Raw genomic sequence first — 16,699 nt, forward strand, 5'->3', positions numbered from 1 at the left:
CCCCATTTTGTCAGCCATGTATGAACCAGTTACCATTAAGAGGACATGCATAATGCATTACAGGGTGGATTGGACTGATGATTTCCAGACATAAAGAGTCTTTTTTAAATCTAAAAGGATTCGACAACGTTCAAAAGCTATTCATCATAATAGCAAAGTCAAATGACGTCTCGCATGCAAGATCCTCCTTTGAGTGCCACTTAATATGCTGAAGCTTACAAAATAGTTAACAGATGCTTCTAGTAAGAAATGGATTTTTAGAATTATTGATCTTTCAAAAAGCTTAAAAAATAAAGTACGCTATTAAAAGTGCAATGCATATGGAAAGTGCTTGATTTAGTTTGGTACCTCACTGTGCTATACTAACCTGTGAAATAATGGACTTACTTCTATCAAAAGGAAGCCATGAGTCTGAGTACAACTATCACAGCTTGACTTTAAAGGGAGGTTGAATAATTGGTGAGTGGGTTGGGTTTGCTGATTCTGGTCCCCTGGAAAGGGATACCCAGCAGACACAAGTCCCACCATGAGCTCGGGCTCCAGATCCACGTGTGGTGTTTCCCTCAGTAGAAATCTGAACACCACTTCTAAAGGACATCCAAACAGGTTTTGTGCCATGGGCCAAAGAAATAATCTTAAAAACTAACTATAAGATTGTGTTATTTCAAAAATAAAGCAAAACAAAAACCTTAAAAGTGACAGATTAGACTGTTAAGTGGGGATCTGGACCTTGTTTCTCACAACTCCAGCAAAATGGGGTGCAAAAAGGCAGAAGGGAGCAGGGCGCAGAAGCTTATGCCAGTAATCCTAGCACTCTGGGAGGCTGAGATGGTTGGATTACCTGAGCTCATGAGTTCAAAATCAGCCTGAGCAAGAGCAAGACCCCATCTCTACTAAAAATAGAAAAATTAGTAGAGCATTGTGGTGGGTACCTGTAGTCCCAGCTGATCAGGAGGCTGAGACAAGAGGATCACTCAAATCTAGGAGTTTGAGGTTGCTGTGAGCTATAGCACTCTACCCAGGGTGACAGAGTGAGATTCTCTCTTAAAAAAAAAAAAATTAAACAAAAGGCATAAATGAAAAATAACAAAATGCTGATAATTATTACATCTGAGTTCTAGCTATATGGGGGTGGGGGAGCTACAATATTCTCCCTATTTGGATAAGCCTAAGATTTTCTTTCTCTAGACGGGGAGAAAAGGAACTATGAGCAATACCAAGTCTACTCTGTTTGGCAGGGTGAATATTACACTTAAAAATATAAATAAACAAAATTAAACTAAAATTCTCTGGTCAGCTAGTTTACTAAATTCCCATGGTTTGAAGATTTATCACCAAGATACATACTCTTCCTAAAATCAAGTTTTAATATTCTAAGAAAATATGTGTCTATGTTCACAGAATGTCATTCAGCTAAAGTATCATTTGTGGTCTGTTTTTCTCAAACACACGAGAAATTACATACAAAGCACTTCGATACAAAGCATTTTAAGTGTGGTAAACAAAATGAATCTAACAACCACTATGTGTAAAATGTAATTATCCTAAGAAAGTCTGAAGGTTTTGATTATAAACATTCATCTTTCAAAGCACTTAGATTTTTTTTTTAAGTTTAGTAAACTCAGTAAAGCCTTATCCAAACAATGTTGGTTTAGAAATGTATATCATTAATCTAATTCTTAGTTACTAAGCAAAGTCAGAAAAGCAAAGACTACATTCATTGCTACTTTTGCATATAAAGGCAAACACTTAGTTTTTATGGCCCAGCCATCCGGGATATTGAGTCCATCATTTTTAATGAGTTATTATATAACTATCATCTTACAAACAAAGCTTAGAGAATACCCTAACTGTCATGGGTTTTTTTTTTGTTGTTGTTTGTTTTTTGTTTTGGAAAATACCCATTTTTTTATTTTATAGGTATTCTTTTTTTTTTTATTAAGTCATATACACATAGATCAGGAATACATTTATGCATATGTGGGGTATAATGTGTTGTTTTTTTATACAACTGGAGTGCTTACACCAAACTAATTAATATAGCTTTTGCCTCATTTACTTGATTATCATGTTAAGACATTGATGTTCTATATTTGATAGATTTGACTTGTACCCTTGCAATATGCTCCATAGGTGTGGTCCCAGCGTTTACCCTCCTTCTATCAAATCTTCCCCTCCCTTCCCACTCCATCGTCATGGTTTTTAAAGAAAATTTGGCATCTTATGACTTTCTTGTAGTAACTATTTATGTACCTATGTTTCCCACTGGAACCAAATGCACAGACTTCTTGATAGAAATGGGTGTCTACCTGTAATAATAATTCATCAGTACCTCTTTAACAACAGGGTAGGTAATAAATACCTTCATCTGAATTCCAATCAATGGATACATAAGGACAAGAGCCTAATTTTGCTCAGTGAGAATCCACATCAAGAGAAAAAAATGGGGCAATTTCTTTATCACAAACTCACCGATTTATTAATTGTCACAAACAACCAAGAAAGCATGTACTATTTACTCACTCTGTGTAGTTTAAGTAAGACAGAAGCTATAGAATTTGAAACAAACAATGGCCAAAGTTGACTGAGAAGTACTACACCATCTATATTTTCATTGATTTCAGTTGGAAAGTAAATAAAAGGAGGACATTTCTGTGAAGAAAGGTCATTGACCATTCATTTGTCAAATGCATTTGAGCACTTACTCCGTACCAGGCAGTGGGCTAGTCACTAATGATATATAGTTATACAAGCACAACAGCCCTGGCCTCCCAGACTAACTGTTGTCATGAGTAATTTCTTCTCAATGTTCCGTAGTCCCACACAATTCATAGCCTTCGGGCAAAGAAGAGTTTAGGATAGGGTAAGAATTAGGGCAAAATAGACAAAAGACATTTTGTTGAAAGGAAACCTCTGATGACCCATATCCTACTAATAATACAAATTAGCAGTTACTGGAAACTGACTATAAGCCAGAAAACCTTGTTTCTCTCACTTTAAAAGCTTAGACCTGTCACTTCAATCCTCTATACTTCAATTTCTGCCTGGAAATCTCTTTGAATGTATGTTAAGATTTTAGGGGGCTAAGAGAAATGACTTTTAATTTTTTTCTTCTTTTAATTTCCTACGACTTATTAAATAGAACATGAAACTTATAATCTTTCACTGGGTGACCTCCCTCCTTTCCCATAGCAATCGTTTTTGATCTCGTCAGCGGGATGTTGACTACAGTGGGGGAAAAAGCAGCAGGAGAAAGTGAACACTTAATTGAAAACAAACGTTGGTTTAAATACAGACAGGAAAAACTAAGGACACTTACAAAATATATGCACTGAGCAAAGGGCATTTGTAAGAAAAAATGAATATTGAAGCAGGAAATATTCCTCCATAGCAGGCCTGAGTCAGTTAGATTCACTGTGACACAATAAATGTGTATCAATCCGACTGCACGAGGCTCTGGATTATGCAATGGAACAGAGCAGCTAACATAAATACTTCTTTGTATAATATTCAGCGTTTAACAAGTGACTCTAGGATACATAGCTATTTTCATTTCCACTTTATAGGTCAAGCAAGTGAATCCCAATAAAGCTTTGTTGTTCAATGGTACACAGTTAATAAGCTGGAATTCATGATCACGCTTCTAACTCTAAGTGCTGGGCTCTTCCTATACCACAGTGCCTCAGATGATCACCATTTCCAATAAAAACTTCTACTAATATCATTTATACTTATTGTAATGATATCTAATAATTTATTAAGCATTTATTATGTGCTAGGCATTATGTTGATACTATATATAATCTAAATATATTAGCTAACTGAATCATCACAACACTTGATGAGTTAGATGTCATTTATATCATTATACAAATGAATTAACTGAGGCTTATATAGTCAAATATATTATGTTGCCAAGAGAGCCCTGGGCTCCCCAGCCAGTAAGTAACAAAAATTAGACTCCAACCCTGATTCTAAAGCCTGGGTTCATGGCCAACACAGGTGATTCCCAAACTTGCCTGATGAGAGCCGACACTTGGGTATTTAATGAAAAAACACAAATTTCCAGGCCTTTGCTCCTGGATTCTGATATGGTAGGTTGGGCATAAAGCCCGATATACAAATTTTTAATAAGCATTGGACAAACATCAGATCAGTAAAGGAAACCCATACTTTACATTGAGGTTAATTTCAACATCTCTAATTTACCTTATAGCTAAGAGGCTGGCAAGCTTTTTCTGTAAAAGGTTAGATAGTAAACATTTTAGACACTGCAGGCCAAACAGTTCCCGTGGCAAATACTCGCCTGTGCTCTAGGAGTTGGAAAGTAGCCACAGGAAATATGTTAACCAATGAGTATGGCTAGGTTCCCACAAAACCCTTATGGACATTGAAATATGAATTTCATATAATATTCATGTGGCATAAAATAGTATTCTTCTTTTGATTTTTTTAACCATTAAAACTGTAAAATTATTCCTATGTTATAGATCATACAAAGACAGGTATACAGAATTTGGCTTTTGGGCTACTTCTGAACATATCTGTTGTAGCTATCTTTCTCTTAGAGGTTCACGCCAACTGAGTAATAGTTGACAAAAAATTCTTTTCCAAACTTATCCCTACTGACATTTCCAGTTATGTCCCCATTTTTTTTTCCTTTCTGTCTCCTTCCTTCCTCTCATGATGTCTAGAAACTAATTTTAAATTCAAAGATGCAACAGAGTATCTTCCAACAATTCTGTAAATATCGTTATGATGTCTTTAGGGGAATACATTAATGAACTGAAACAGATTTATTATAAATATATGTATTTATAAGGATCAAGGAGCTCTTGCAACTATTTAGACCGTATCTACAGGATGATAAATGGATTTTATCATTTTAGTGGATCACGACCAACAAGCATTAAGCTTAAGTACTGTAAGGAAAAAACATTTGGCAGCTCACCATCTAAATTCATGATGTGCAGACTGGCTGTGCATCTCTGGACATCAGGAAAACTTTGCCTCACAGCTTCACTCAATGTATAATCACCTCCTTTTGACTTTCAACTTCACAGAATCCTTTTCTCATAAATGCCACTATAATTTTTCCTTATCTAAAAAGCCTCTCTTGTGATTCTAATTGAATCACAAGTAATTTTAAAACAGGTCAATGAATGTTTTATTTGAAAGGGTGGCATAGCTAGGAGATCATCTAACATAAAAATATCCCTGAATGCAATGGTGTGCCGGCCCCCATTGCTTGCTTCTTACTTGACCACCTGAGGCTTAACCTGTTTTTGTTAACAGCTTGTTTTGCAGAACTGGAAGAGTACTGAACAAACAGACATGGGCATATAGTCCCTCAGCATCTCCCGGACTGGATTCCAAGGAGGTAGGTAAAAACAGCCCAACAGAAAACAGCTGCCTTCCACTATCATTTTGGACAAAAAAAATGTTCTAGAAAGCAAACGTCTTCTATTAGAATTTGCTTTCTGGAACCCCAGTAAAAACCCCAAGCTACTCATCTTTGATGCTGGCATTCTCCTTTTCATTTAATGCAGTGCTCCTTCCTCCCTTGGAAAGTAAAATACACTTCTTGGTTCAAAACCTATCTTAATCTTTGAGTTGAGAATTCTTTTTCAGCCTGCAGTAGAAGCCCCTGACATTATTCACTATATACTTGCTCCTCTGCAGTTTGTCATATGCTTTTTTCTAGTTTGTTTATTTATTTAGTTTATTTAATTATTTCCTGAGAGATACACTTCTTATGTGTTCAGAAGAAAATATTTCGTTTTTTTTCTTTGTTTTGAGACAGAGCCTCACTTTGTCACCCCTGGTGGAGTGCAGTGGTGTCCTGTCTCACAGCGACCTCAAACTCTTGGGCTCAAGCTATTCTCTTGCCTCAGCCTCCAGAGTAGTTGGGACTACAGGCACCTGCCACAACACCTGGCTATTTTTAGACACAGAGTCTTACTCTTGCTTAGGCTGGTCTTGAACGGGTAAGCTCAGGCAATCCACTTGCCTTGGCCGCCCATAGTGCTGGGATGAGAAGAAATATTTTGCAGAGCTTAATTGTACATTAAAGAAAGGACAGATATACATTTGGAACACACAGGATGTTCTAAGACCATGCAATGATGTTGTAAAGAGAGTATGACATTTGAAAAACTAGGGACTCTTAAAAGAATTTCAAGGAAGAAAGAGATATAGGAATTATGTAATATAACTTTTTCTTCATTTTTTATCTGAGTCAAAATCTTTCTCAAGAGATACCCAGAAATTGCTTACATGATTTTACTGGCAGGAAGCAAAAGAATATAGTAGTAGCTATGAAATAAAACAAAATTGTAAACCCCTCACCCAGCTGACTGATGGACCACCTCTTGGCCAAGTGGATACCCTAAACTGAGTGAGATAACTGGCCCTGAGCAGGACCTGCCTCATTATGCCCCAAGCCCTTCTTACAGACATCCTTTGTAACTCATTAGCAGGCCTAAGAGACCAGACAAATCTTCAGGTCCTTAATTTACATAACAAAATACCTGAGTCTGGGTATATTGCTGGTGGTTTATCTGTGATTAACAGACTTCTTTATCTTAACTTTAAACATTCCAATCCTTTAGACTAAGCTTCATTTCTTTAACCAATGACAAATGAAAGTCTGTAAAGCTACCTGCAATCTGTAAGCTCCTACTTGGGGATATCCCACCTCTTTGGGGGCCAAATCAATGTACACCTTCCATGTACTGACTTACAATTTTAAGTGTAATTCTGGTCTCCCTGAAATGTGGACCAAACTATAACCCAAGCACAGCAAGGCCACTTGCTTCAGCCTTCCTAGGCACAGCCTGCGCCATGGTCCTCAGATTTGGCTCAGAATAAACCTCTTTAAATTATTTTACAGAATTTGTGTTCTTTTCTGTTGACCGAACCACCATCTTTTACCAACCCTGTTAGCTCTTCCTTCCTCACATTAAATTGAAATTCTGTCTATTACTTTTACCCAATTGCCCTTTGGGCATAATATTTCCAAATATAAATTAATGACATTATATAACTATGTATTCAGAAATGCTTATATAACAGAAGTAATGTCTTAAAAAAGGGCAAAGTATATTGCAAGTTGTCTCTTCAGTGCTGTCCCTAATGCACACTCCTTTTGGGAATTAAAACCTGCATTCCTGCTCAAGGCCAATAATCTGAGGGGCAGGTGTGTATTCTTTGTTCTTTGTGCCACAGGAGATGTCCCAATGGAATTGTCCAGGCAGAAATGAAAAGATTGTCTTCACCAGTGATGCCACAGTTTAACAGCAATAGCCTGAAGCTGAAAACGCTCTTTGAAAGTGCTGTATTTCTGCTTAAATGGAGGACAGTGGTTCTTTAAGAGGAGAGCTGCCATCCTCCTCATTTGCCAGCAAAGTGATAAACTCCTCTTACCTTTTCTTCAAACTGCTTGTCCTTCTTCTTCATTAGGCCACAGGGACAAGAACCTAAATTTCAGTAACATGTGTGGCATATATACATATGTATGATTATATAGTCTATAGTAAACATAAAATCTTCAGTCAAATAAATCAAAAACAGGCAATTGGTCATGCCTAGCTCTGACTCATGAGGGCTTTGGCTTCAGAACTAACTAAATGATGAATCATGCATTGACAGAGAGGAGGAGAGATCTGGTTTGAGTCAATAGGAGCTCAAGAAAAGTGTTTGGTTAAGAAGTCAGCTTCACTTTTCTTTGATTTAGAACTCCAGTACCTAGTGCCTCATCCAGGGTATGGAGCATTTTCCTAAACATTAAATTCAAAGTAGAAGTCCAAAGAAGAGCTAGAGGCTAAACTTGGAATTCCACGCAGTTTGGAAACAGGAAAAGTAAGGGAGCTCAGCAAGTTCACCTTCACCCAACTAGACACAACAAGATGAAAATGAGATGCCCTGAAAAGTTGCCTTCAATCCCCCACCACACACACACAGGATTCTAAATTGAGTGTATGAAACAGCCAAGGCAGTAACATCTTATGATTCCCCAAGGCTGCCCCAGTTCAAGTCCTCAGTTCTGTTTGGTCACAGAAATATTCTGAACTGCACAGGAAGAACAATCATCTGGAAAATGTGTATACAGATGCAGAATCTGGCAATAGTCACAGCTATAGAATCAGTTGGAAAGTAATATATGTAACCTGTATTTTCTGCACCTCAGTTTCCTTTTATGTAAATAGTATCAAGAAGAATAGCACCTAGTGCACAGGGTAGATATAAAGGTTAACTGAGTTATATATGCAAAGTACTTAGAACAATACTTGGCACAGACCATGTAACATAAACAAATGCTATTTATTATCAATATAATGTATCCATTTGCAAATATCTACCAAACTGCAAGGTAATTATAGATGTTTGTGTTTGTTGCAAACTGTAAGCTCTTCAAGGCCAGGATCTTTGTGTTAATTACTGGCTTGATTATTGCGTTCTTAGTAGCCTGAATACAAATGTACCAAACGATGTTTCAAATATACCAAATAATGTTTTTGGAAGGAATAAACTAAATAAGTTGCTTTTTCATATTCCGTGTGATTGGTAACCCACTCCTTAGTAGCTGGATCTTTTATAAATACTTTGATATAATAAAGTTATGATGGACGTTTGGAAATTCATAATAAATGTAAAATTTATTAGGAATTTAAAAGGTCTGCTTTAATCACTAAAGATAAACTGAATCATATACACAGCTTGTTAAAACTTCTCTTGGCTGCTTAAATTAAAAGGCTTATGTTAAAACTTAAAAATAGGACAGTAAGCTACAGTGAATTGGTCTAGAGACTGATAAGCTGTTAAGATGCTACAGAAACAACCTTTTTCAATCAATGACTGTCCAGGACTAATTCTTCAGTAATTTGCAGAAGTATTTTAAATTTCATTTTTATCTTGGATAGTTAAACAGAGAGCATTTTATAGATGTATCCGAACCTGATTCTAGCCAGGAAGTGCCAAAGGAAGCTTGCTTGGCCATTGCTTGGCCACACGACCATGGCTGAATTTGTGCAGCAGTGGCCGTGTTAATAGCAGGGTTTTACTCACTTTGCAGAATTCCTTGGAACAGATTAAATCAAAGCCTCAAGTTTAAATGAGGAAATGTCAAGTTGTTTGTCACTTGCTTGGCAATGAACTCAGAGAACTCCACAGAGGCAGTGGAATTCCCTGAAATGCTGAATTGATATTCAGAGTGTTGGTGATTTTGTAAACTAGATAGGCAGGTTTAGCACAAGATTACCTAGAGGCTAATTGAGAGAGCCTCTGGTGGAAAACTCAGTTTAAGGGAATATGTATACATAGAGCAATCTAGTATCAAAACCCTGGTTATCAGTGGGAAATAAAAGTTCTGATGGCTGTCACTTGAACCTGTGCTGGCGATAGGGTCTAGATCTTGAAACTCAGCAGAGAATGCTACAATTGAAAGCCCACAGAGCTTTTCTAAAAAGGACTTTGCAAGACTTGGAGCACAGATGGCATTACTTCAAAGACCAGATGATAAATTATGACATGTTTGAGGGCGAGGGAAATCTTCCCATTTTGGTAGGGGTTATAGAACAGTTCTAATGCAGTGAGATGCAGTGGGGCCTAAATGGAGCAGCAGTGCAACTCTGGCGACCCCAGCAGACAATGACTTAGTGGTCAAGTCATGGCTTATGGACGGTGGTCAGTGGGACAATGACACCCACTAGAAAATGTGTGAAGATGCCTTCTGACATACTGAGGAGGTGCAGAGGAAAATAGAGCTATTCATGTAAATATGACTTCCTATACGACTGCAGGTAAATAAAACCTGAACAATTTTGGCTTAAGCAAGAAATTTTACATGTTTTTTTAATTTTAATTTTTGGGAATCATTATATCAAACCTAGAATTCTGGGATCAAGAGGTTCTCAACAATCAGATTGCTCTCTAGTCAGCCAACCTTATTTGTCTGATACTAACACACTAATTCCCGATTGACAGGTCTGGTTGATAGCACTGTACACATGCTCTGAGCATTTATTACTTTTCTCATTATTTTCTTCTCATCTTATAATGCTCTTCTCCTCTGGTTCTATCAATCTAAACCAAATTTATTATTCAAAACTCTACAGAATTGATTTATTCCTTACACAAAGTCCTCTCTCACAATTCCAATCCTTTGAAATGCAAACCACTCCCTCTTTTTCTTGCCTTTTGTAATATACTGTCTGTACCATTTTGTATTAAGTGCTAAATATTTCTTAAGTGCTTACATAGACTCCTAAATTAAATTGAAGGCTTTGTGAAGGTAGGATTTAGGTCTTCGATATATACATTGAATGCAATATTCAACTCAGCACTGAGCAAGAAGTGTTGAATAGTCAGAAGACACCGTAGGGTCCAGCAGAAGTAACGCCCATGTGCTTGAATGTGATATTGTTATGTTATAGAATTACATGCAAATAAAGCAAGTTATAAACAATGGCACAAATAATGCCCCTTTTTTCATGAGCTGGTAATAATCTCTGCCAATATTTTATTACAAAATCATAAGCATGTGATTCTGCAACATAACAATATCACAATCAAACACAAAAGGGTGTTACTTCTGTTGGACCCTGTATACTAAAGACACTGGAAAAAAAATCAGGAGCTGATGTGTAACTTTTCTACTGTGGAGCAAGTCATATATCAATATAACCTGAGGAAATTTTCAGAAATATACACATAAATAGCTCATAATATTCAGGCAACCTTATATTTTATAATCCTTATAGAATAAATTATTTAAGGAATAAATTATAATTCACTTCAAAAATATTGCCCTCCAGTTTACTCATGAATAAATGGCCAAGAGGTATACACTCTATTTCCAGACTACATGACCAAGAGTAGCTTTTGTGAATGTCCTTTCTAAGGGGCCTTAAAAGAACTGCAGTGGTAATAGTGGCCTTCAAAACAAGTGGATCATTGAAAACATTTCTCCAACAACTCACAAAAGCAATGCCCAGAGTCTATTTCTTAGGCCATGCCACCAAGACTCTATTTAAACATAACGAATAAAAAGTTCAGGGTGGCACCTGTGGCTCAAAGGCATAGGGTGCTGGCCTCATATACTGGAGGTGGCAGGTTCAAACCCGGCCCCAGCCAAAAAAAAGAAGTTCAGTATATGTAGTTCTGTTCAACTTATTTTATTTACCAGTTTCCACCTATTATACACAAATACACACACGAGTTTCCTGAAACAATACCTGAATCCTATACAATCCCAGACCTTTACCACTTCTCGCACTATGTTTTTTATATTTTTTATCCTGTTCTTTTTAAAATGCTTGCAATAGCTCAATCTATTAATTTCACTAACATCATTAACAAGTCACAATCTACATTTTAAAAAATAATACTTAGGAAGTAGGCAAAAATAAACAGTTTTTATATTTTTTAACGCTAGTAATTGTCAAATTGGTAAGAAAAGCCATTTTTATATCTTCAAAATCATATCTAAGAAGAAAGTCTCCTACATATGGCAATAAGACATGAAACTCTTGATATATATGTTGTGAATCGTGGTGAGCTAGCACTTGACTGAAGTAACAGTTGAAGCAATTTAATATATTGTATATTGTAAATTTAAAAATGGTTTTATAAGCCTATACACTTTCATCAAACATTTTTTAAGGGCAAATAATAAATATCACTTATTAAAGCGAAAATAAATGAGACACCAAGTAATAATCCTTAGCAAGTATGTACAAGTTTATCAAGAAAATGATAAAACTTATTAATGGCATTTAAAAAAATCTAGATAAATGGAGAGTTGTATCCCTTCCGTGAATAAAAACATTCACCATCATAAAGGCATTAAATCATAGCATATTCATCTACAGATTAATATACAAATTCAATTTTTTTGCCAATCAGCTTTTGGTAGTGTTTGTGCATTTTTTATAATTTCAGAGTATTGGGGGTATATTTGTTTTGTTTACATACTTTGTGTTTTGCACAAATTGGGTCAAGGTTAAAAATGTGGCCCCCACCCAGTATGCACTGTATCCAAAAGGTGTGAATTTACTCATCCTCTCCTGTCTTCTCTCCCAGTTTGATTTGCATTGAAAAATTCAATAAATTTTAAATAAAATTCACAACTAAATTTGTGCAGTTATTTAGGGATAGATGACTTTAAGAGCTGATATAAAATTTATATGGAGAGGAAAGAGCCAAGATAAATTAAAAAAAAAAGCCAAGAGAGGGTACCATCCTAGTTACCATAAAGTAATAATAAGAGAGAGCATGTTACTGACCTATATAGTCCCATATTGACCCATATAGCTGAATGGAGCAGAAGAGAATGTTCAGAAACAAAGTGTTAGTAGGGGAAATGGATTAAAGGCCATTAATAAAATTGAATATCCACATACAAAGGGGGGAGGTTCCCTAAGTTGATTAAATACCTAAATAAAAAGCAAATACGTAAACTTTTAGAAAACATAGGAAAATACTTTTGTAATTTGGGATAGGGAGGAAGGATTTCTTAAAAAAAATTAAAAACAAAAAAACAATGAAGTATAAAGGAAACAAAATGGTAAATTTGCTTCATTCAAATTAGAGAACACTTTTGAAGACACATGTCACACTTTAAAAAGGTAAAAAGAAAACCTATAGACAGAAGATTATTTGCAATGCTTACCAAAAGGATTTGTATTCAAAATATAAAAAGGACTCTTACATACCAGTAGGAATAAAGCAAACAGTTGCATAGATGAATGATGAGCAATTCTAGAAATTCATGAAGCAAGAAGATCAAAGGCCAATAATATGAAAAGATGCATCAATATTGCTAATAATGATGGAAAACTTAATATAAAATCAGATGCGTTTATGTGCCCATAAGACTGGCAAAAATAAAAAGCCTTGCTGAGGATGAGAAGTACTGAGAACACCCAAATGCTGCTGACGGTTGTATACTGAAAGGTAATAAGGTAATACCTTGTAAAACTAAAAATGCACATTTTTCAGGACCCAGCAGTTCACTCTTATGTATCTACACAGGCTATAGAAACTCATGTATGTGCTCAAAGAGACATGCTTCAGAAAGGCGACAGCAGTGCCACTTTGAGTAATGAAGACTGGGGAAAAGTGTAAATATCTATGAACCCAAAAACAGATCCGTTGAGATCTTCCCACCTCAGCCTCTCAAATAGTTGGGATTAACAGGCATGCACTAGCATGCCCCGCTTAACATTTTATCTCTTAAACCATATGATTAGTGCTTAAGCGATCATCATAATGTTCTTTATTATCTTTTGTATTTTCCAAATGTTTTACATATTATAAAAAAAAGAAAAAATACACAAGAGAAAATGAATCCCTAAAGTACACATATAAACTATGCACTGAATTTCATTGATTCTAAGATGCTGTTTTTCACTTACTGTCTCGGAAATTAGGATGTATCTTACAATTGATGGTGCCTGAAACTCAATGCACTAGGGTGCTTTTTTATATATAGCAAGTGGCAGAGAGAAAAATAGAATCGCTACTATGGTAAGTTACTTCTTTTCCCTATCTAGTTTTGATTGATTTCTCCGATGCTGGATGCTGAAGAGTAAAACTGTCCTGCCTTTAAATTTCGTTATGAGAATAATGGTAATAACAAGACCCACTGTGGTTCCCCACTGTGCTACTTGTTGTTCCGCTGAGCAAAGAGGCCAAGCAGAGGGTGCAGCAGCTCTGCAGGGGGCTTTATTCCTCTCATGATTTATCTGGGATTGAAGACGGGTGCAGATCCTGGAATGCCTGAACCTACTGTTTTGAGCCTACTTTGGGGATAAAAGGCTACTGGGCCTCAGAATTTGGAAGCAATCACTGGACAGAAACAGCATGGAAGAGTGTGTGCTCTGGCTGGGATAACAGATGGGACATCGTTCAGAGAGTCACCATTTAGATGGCACAGGTGCATCTGTGGCAGTATGGAACATATACTGACTTATTTATAATAGAAAGTATTAATATAAATATTTTCAACAACGAAAAAAAACCCTACTGTGACCAGATAGGAATTTTCCCTCTGAAGGAGTGGTTACTCGTTCTAGGGTAGGAAATGGGTATGCCTGTTGGGCTTTGGTGGAAGAAATGAGGGGGAGAAAAGAAACTTAAGGGAAATAATAAAAGGTGAAAGTTGAAAAGAAATGGTGCTTTGAGATCCCAGTAAACCCTCTCCACACTCTTCCAAAACAGAATGGCAGGGTGGCAACTGCAAGTCTGAACAATTCTACCTACAAAACTTTGTGTCTGGGACCCTAATCACCTTTGGTGGACAGTAACTCTGGCCGACACTAAATGAGAGGTAAGGCCCATTCTTTCTTAAACTTTGAGAAAACAGTATAGCCATCATAGGTGTGTAAACCCGTTCCAGTGGCAACATCTATAAACAGAGGCCTAGTCCTTGTCCTCTATCCTCATCTCATATCACTGGGATTCTCTCTCGCCCATAGTGATGGAGCTGTTCAGGACCAGCAAGGACTGACTTCTGGAGAGGAGCACATATCCTGGCACCATGATCTTAGCAGTAGAAAGCTGATCATCAGTAGAGGGCTGATCCTCAAAATAAAAGAAGAGCTTTTGTGAAATAAATAAGATGGTTCTCTAACTGTTCAAAAGGAATGGAAACAAGAGTTTATTTTTTACTTCAAACCAGAAAACCCAGGGAGTATTTGTTAATACCTACCTTGCAAGGAATAAAGAGAAGTCATGGGCAACAGAGTTGAGCTATCTCTTTAAAGGGAGGAAAGAAGAGAACCCTAGGAATGCCCCATTAATTTTCATGTTAATTCAAAGGAAGTACAGAGCAAGCCGAGTATGGCAAAGACTCCCATTAGTGGAAAATTTCAACTTTTCTAGGATATCATTAATTGTTTCTGTTTTTTCTCAGTATCTAAGTCCTCCACGGAATAACTAAGATAATGTAACTAAGCAGGCCCACTCAGCGGCATCAATTCTCCCAGCGAACCACATCCTAGTAGATTTGAGAGGAAATTGAAGATTTTCTTCTTCACTAATGTAGTTCTTTTACACTTATCTAACATATATGGTTTCCTCCCACAGTAAATGAAAATGCTGTTTTGTGGCCACACATCTTTAAAATTCCTCCTCTATAAAGTACTCACCAGAGACCCACAAAGACAAGTGAAGCTTATTAAGGATATGGCCAAGGTAGCAGTGTCTCTCAAAACTAAGGAGAACGTCCTTACTTTCCGACCACGCATTTACAAACTCACTGAGAAAGAAGAGAGGTAAGAATAACATCAGAGTTTGTGCTTCATTTTACGTATTTGTTGAGCTTGGGCTCTACTCCTTTATATGACTGGGGATTTCTGTGTGTGTCTATGGTCATTCATACTTGGAATAGATTTTTTTTTGTGGCTTTTAAAAAATTAGTAGTGATTTTAAAATTAATGAGGCCAAACAAGTACCAATCACAAAAAGGCAGCCGGAGTCTCAGGTTGGCTGCATGTGATGTGTTTTCCACATTAAAGGCAAATAAACAAAAATTTTCGTGAAGCTTCTGCTACGGCTACTGCCACAAAATTACGTGAAATAAGTCTAGATTCCAAAAAGGATGTAACCCAAAATGGTAAATCCTGGCTATTAATGTTTGATGACAATGAAACAATAGGAAGAGCATTAAAGCTAGGATACTCACTGGAATGGTTCACACAGCAGGGTTATCTGACTCATATGGTGAACTAATGGCAACTGAACCAGGCACTAAGGCATAGCCAGAAGAATTTTAGACATTTAAAAAATTATGTACATGCTCAGCTAGTATAAAATGCATTCTCCCTGAGGGACCTCCTTGCATACTTTCCCTATCAGCATCCAAATCTAATAATTATAATAACAATAGTAATAATGTGTATTATTTAATCTTCCAAAAAGCTCACAAACACCTTCCAAAGAGACTACAGTTCTTTTATCCCTGTTTTGCTTGATGAAGAACTAAGCCATAGAAGGTTAAACAATTTGCCCAAAATTATGTATCTAGAAGGGAAATAACAAAACTAGGATTTCATCCTGAGTATTCTTTTTTTTTTCTGAGACAGAGTCTCAAGCTGTCACCCTGGGTAGAGTGCTGTGGCCTCATAGCTCACAACAACCTCCAACTCTGGCTCAAGCGATCCTCTTGCTTCAGTTGTTCTATTTTTAGTAGAGAGGGGGTCTCACTTTTGCTCAGGCTGGTGTGGAACTTATGAGCTCAAGCAATCTACTGCCTTGGCCTCCCAGAGAGAAAGGATTACAGGTGTGAGCCACTGCACGTGGCCTGATCCTGAGTATTCTGACTCAGAGAAGTGCTATGATGTAAATAGGACCACTACTAAGGCCATATAATCTCTGGAGGACATCTTATGCAAGGGTGGCTTCTCAGAGGAAAGAGAGATAAGAAATAAGGAAAGGAGGTGCCGATGTCATTGTGTCTTAGAATTGTAAGATAAGGAGAGTGCTTAAGAATGCAGTTTCTCATCACTTTAAAGAAAAGAAGTGATAACAATGCCTTCCTAAAGAAGAGTGCAAATGCCTTCCCACCTTGCTCTATACCACATTTAAGTTCATATTCAAGGAAAGCTTTATGATAGTGCCCTCTCATTCACAGGAATATGCTTTATGATAGTGCCCTCTCATTCACAGGAATATGCTTTATGATAGTGCCCTCTCATTC

General features: G+C 36.8%; 1 protein-coding gene and 1 pseudogene across 2 annotated transcripts in view; one reads left to right on the top strand and one right to left on the bottom strand.

The window, feature by feature from the left end:
* PRKG1 (protein kinase, cGMP-dependent, type I) overlaps positions 1-16,699 on the bottom strand; it is a 1,243,017-nt gene that overhangs the window by 304,511 nt on the left and 921,807 nt on the right. The window lies entirely within an intron of this gene.
* On the top strand, positions 9,779-13,814 carry LOC111723131 (annotated as a pseudogene).

The sequence above is a fragment of the Otolemur garnettii genome, unplaced genomic scaffold, assembly GCF_000181295.1.
Source record: "Otolemur garnettii isolate 467f Iridium unplaced genomic scaffold, OtoGar3 scaffold00008, whole genome shotgun sequence".
Taxonomy (NCBI): Eukaryota; Metazoa; Chordata; class Mammalia; order Primates; family Galagidae; genus Otolemur; species Otolemur garnettii.